Here is a 5559-nt window from a genome sequence, read left to right as displayed (position 1 = left end):
CCATTTTGCAAGACCCGCCATAAAATTATCCAGTCTGAGCTCAAAATCCCTAAAACATCCCCTTCTGACATACTACCAAGACTCCATCCAGATGGTGTACTCCCTTTACCACAGTAGATCTAATAAACATAGCTTTGCTCAATCAACAGGTTATTCCGGTTGTCTTTTGGGGAAGTTGACAGTCAATAACATTAAATAGCCAGAACTGCCCTAATCTCTGTGACCGGGTATAGAGGAACAAGAGGTATATTTCCTATCCTTAAGAACTTTATCCCCATGACAAAATATATAAGTGCTCCAAGAATTCAAAGATAAGAAACATCAGGGTCAACTACAGGATTTCTGGGAAGGTTTCAAAAGGACATGCTCTTAGCAGTGAGGTGCCTTCAAGAATAGGTTAGGATTTACAACACATGTTCCAGAGCCTCTACAATAATAGAGTCAAGGACACAACTGCGTCTCATTTTTCTCTCTACAAACTCAGTTGGCATTTTGTCCCAGCAAGAGTCTGGGAGGTATGGAAGCAAGGCAGAGAAAAGCGTATCAAGTAGTCAGGAGAGCTGGATTTCATTTTCAGTTCTTCCACTAACTCACAATGTAACTTATGAGAAGCCTCTTGACACGTGTGAGTTGTACTCCTTAATCTGACAAGTGTGGGAGTTGGATTACATAATCTCCAAAATCACTTTTAGTGTCAACAAGTTTAGAATTCTAGCTCACAGCCCTCACTTACATGAAAAATATTTGTAGATTGCTTTTTAAATCAGCAAAATCCAAAAACAATAAAGCAGTTTGAAAGTGTATATTGTGTCAGTATCTTTGCTGTTTTTGCATTTACAGATGCATACTGTGTGATGTATACAACTCATATAAATGCTAAAAGAAGACATGACATAATATATGTGCAGAAAGCTATATTGCAGACCTGCTCTGCTTGCTCAGGGGAAGCCATCTCATTGAACCTATTTTGGACTATACTGAAATAGAAGATGTTTTATTTCCATAATATGAAGTTATTTCAGACTTAGATTAAGACGAAATGAGTCATATGTGAATTCCATAAATTGATGAAGGCTCTAATTCACAAAGAGAGTGGAGAATTAAATAGCAAAGGAAAATGGGATTGCTTGTTGTTTAAGTGAGTAAGGCATACTTGCATGCTGTATTCTGTCTTCGCATGTTATATACTGAGACATCTAGGTGTCTTCGTTCATACTGGCAAATAGAGAAACTGTGATGTCAGAGCCATCCCCTTAAAACATACCGTGCTCAAAAACCTCGAATGGGTCCAAGGAGGAGAAGAGACACGTGGCAGTGACCTAAATCCAACCTGTTTCTTGGAGTCTAAATGTAGCAGTGCCCAGTCTAGATTACCCAATACCCACAGATCCACAGATGCTTGAATGAGAAGTACGGATTGTTGTTGGAAGCTATTGAGTTTTCAGAGAGTTTGAAGTAATGGGGAAGTGACTAAGTAACAGATGAAGGGAAGGCTATAAGGGAATAAAAATAAATCGTTCTTCTGCCTGAGCTAGTAACACAGACGATCCCATCCTGCAAAGCTAGCTCTTCATGTAGAAACACATGCATACAAACATAAATACATACATAGATACACACAAACATAAATACATACATACATAAATACATACACACAAACACACATACATACATACACACATACATACATACATACAAACAGGGCTAGTAAAATGTGCCTAAATTTTATGGAGGAAAAAAAAGAGGAAAAAGTAATTTCTTTTTTAATTATTTAAAACCACATTTTACATAATGATGGTAAGTAATAACAACAGTCAATCAAAAAACACTAGTATAAGTGGTACTGGATATTTATTTTTTTTCTGGTACTGGATATTTCTAAGCTAATATTAAATAATTTTAATTCAGGAAAACATGCTATTTTAAAAGTACTTGAATTATGGTACATCAAAGCGCAAAGAAAGACTTCTGGGGCAAAACACCACAAAGGAAAAAAGGGAGACCATATTGCTATCGTAAAATGATTGTGAGTACTAACTCAGGGTAGGAAAAAAACAACATCTACCTTTGTCTGATTTTATTTCACAGTCTAGTGGCCTATATAAAATGGTTATATAAGAGCAACGTAATTTAAAACCATATTCATTGAAGAGAATCTATAACAAATATGTCTATAAATTTTGGAGAAGAAGAATTCTATACAGATTCAATACACAAATAAAGAAAATGGCTAAGTGCCACTGTATCTTTTTTATTCTCATAAATTTCTCTCAGATTCTCTTAAGATGTTACATAGACTTTGGTACATATTTTGGTTATGAAACTGAATAACCTGCTTTGGAGTTGAGATTAGAGGAACATCCTTTTGAACTACAAACTACGTACATTATTTATACGTTTTATTAACATTCGAAAAGTTCATGAAGGAATCAACTGAGAAAGAGAATATCTAACTGGTCATTTCAGTCCCTAATGAGTTTTAAAATATGCCCTGTCCCTGTGAGAAAATTGTTATAGAAAAAAAGAGTTCAACTTCAGAAAGGGATCACAGTCCAGGGCCTGCTGCAAGAGAACACAGATAACTTTCTGTGCTCCTTTGCCACCTTCTGGCTTTCCTATCTCAGTTAATCAAAGTTCAATTCTCGTAATAACTGAGGTCTCACATTTCACTTAAATCCTCTGTCCCTCACCATGCATGCCTGATCATTCGCCAAACCCTACCTCTAATATGCCATTTATATGCCCCATGCCTTCACTCTCATTCTGACCTCATTTCTTCCTACTGGCTCTGTCACAACAGGCTAATGGGAAAGATTACAAAAAATGGCCACAATCCTTTGCAGTAAGTCTCACCAAAGGTGAAGGGCTTTTCCATATCCCTTGAATATGGGCTAGCCAAGGGATCTCCTCTGACCAAAAGAATGTGGCAGAAATGGCGTAGTGTCGATTCTGAACCCTGATCTCAAGAACTTCCACTCTTCCATTCCTGGAAACTTTCACCAGCATGTAAAAATGCCCAGGCTAATGTGTTAGATGATGAGAGACACGTGGCTCTGTCATCCCTCTCACCCCAGCCACAGCCGGCCAACCCCAAAATAAAGAACCACCCTGATGACCAACAGCTGACATAGATGCATGAGCAAGGCCAGCAAAACAACCACCTGGCCGACCGACCACAGGCCAAATTGCCAACTTCAAGTATAAAGGAAGCAAACACAAAATGGTTGTTGTGTTCAGCTGCAAAATAGTTACTGTTTGTTCTCAAGCAGTTTGCTACACAGCAAGTTCTAAACTGATATAGCTACTAATTCATCCACTCGTATTAGCACATTATTTCCAATCTGTTGAAAGTATCATGAAACTGAAGGTCTAAGAATCTAAAAAAGGAAGAAATAGCAGGATACAAAGATAGCAAGAAATTCTTGGGGGCTGAGAGTGGAAACAAGGTCATAAAAAAATAAGGAAAACAGTTGAAAAAAAACAAGATCATGCTCAGAAGCGTTTGATTCTCATCTCCCTAGCTCTGCGATGTTCTTCCTTTCTTCTCCATAGAACGGAAAACAACTGTTTATTGAAAAGACGACAATGTATTGGTCTGGTATTTCTGAGCTCATCATCAAAATTAGCACACGTGACACATGTGTAGAATGTGTTTGTTATGTGCCCGACATAAGGCTAAGTACTTTATACTTTATGACTTCATTTACTCCTCACAACAACCTTAAGAGATAGTATAATTATTATCTTCATTTTACCAATAAGAAAACCAAAGCACAAAGAAGTCACTCGCTCCAGCTCACAAAGTAAAGGGCATAAAAGTGCTTTGCCCCCAGGGGATCGGTCACTGCAGCCCACCCTCTTCATCAACCTGCTTCTCTCCCTTCAACACTTGGTTGGAGCTGAGGAGCCACTATCTTTGGTTTTCAGTTCTCACAGTCTCGACCCTTTCCAATTTTTATTATGTGGCTTCTTAAGATAACTATTTGTCCTCTACAGGCATCTGACATACACTGCATTCCTCATACACAGCTCATTGCAGAGCAGTGGTTCTGGGAGCTTTAAAGACACTGGTGCCTACACTCCACCCCCAGAGAACCCAATTTAATTGGTTTAAAGTATGGCCTGGACATCAGAATCTTTAAAATCTCCCACATTATTCTAATGTACAGCCAAGGTTGAGAATAACTGGTACAAAGGAATGATAAATTATTCATCCTTCCCAATCCACTCTCTTACCTCTACTGAAGAAGGGTACTTATAAAGAAGTACTGTAGAGATTTAAAAAAAATCACATTAGGTTATAGTAGAACCAGCAGTACTTGGGGGTAGAAAAGGAGGCCACCTTCCTTACATGATTTTATGATCCTGGCACAAAATGCCTTTTTCTATGCCATAGTACCTGAAATTCTACCATGGGAAAGAGTTAAGGCTTCTATCATTGTATTTTTCCACCATTATCTTTTAAAATACAAAATCCCCACAGTGAGGATAAACTTGCTAATGTAATTCTTATAGCTATGTCTCCTCATTGCCCAGTTCATTCTTCTTAGGACAGCAAGTGTGGATTGGGGTACTGAGGGAATAGGAAGTTTGATTGTTAGAGAAAGAGATACTTGCTTTTGGATCATGGGTCACTACTCTTGGGGGTTTTGGCCAAGCTAGGGAACAGAGGGAAAAAATCTGAGGACTTCTGACAACGTGCGTGAGAGAGAGAAGGGAATGTGTGGAGCTAGCAGTTGGGGGGGAGGTGTAATAGTATATGGAGGACTGCTAAGTGTTGTTTTTACTTGAGCCTGCAGTTTGAAGCCTTATTTATTTGTCTTTTTCATTTTTTTCTCATAACATCTATTTGTTCACTCATTTTGAAATGTGCATAAAGTATCTGCAGTGTAAAAAATGCAAATGAAGATACAAAGATGTCAAAGACATATGCCCTCCAGGAGTATAAAATCTTAACCAACTTTCAATAACACTGTAATAAAACAGAGAAAATAAGATTGGAACTCATTCATTTTTCTTAAGTTCGAGAGCCTATAATAAATATATAACTCTGGGTGGCCTGCATCATTGTCTAATAATCTTTTGTAATTCATAGTAATTTTCTTTTTACTGATAATTTTAAGTCTTGAAATGGAAACCAAATCACCGAGAAACACTTCAAATTTTGAACTAAAGCAGGGCCCTAGAAGTAGAAGAATTTACTGAAGGCTTCTTTTTTTGTAACCAACAAAGTCTTTATGAAATATAAATCAATATTAGAAACCAAAATTAAATTCAAAGCTCCAGAAACTTAACCTAGACTAATGGAAAACTTGACAACTTCAGCAGAACAAAGGGACTTTTTCTTTTATCTCAAGTATATATGAAACTAATTCTCCTAAAGAGAGTGAAAGTATTGATTTTCACTTGTTTGGTAAGACCTAATATATCTCTGACCTTCCAGCGCAAGAGTCACTACCTTACAATTAAGGCAACAGTGACAGCAGTGATAGCATGTTGAAAATGACAAATCAATAGTTTGAAAAGAATTATCATATAGTATAAAGAAGCTATATGTCT

Source organism: Prionailurus bengalensis, chromosome X (genome assembly GCF_016509475.1).
Source record: "Prionailurus bengalensis isolate Pbe53 chromosome X, Fcat_Pben_1.1_paternal_pri, whole genome shotgun sequence".
In the NCBI taxonomy this organism is placed as follows: Eukaryota; Metazoa; Chordata; class Mammalia; order Carnivora; family Felidae; genus Prionailurus; species Prionailurus bengalensis.
This window is presented reverse-complemented; position numbering follows the sequence as displayed.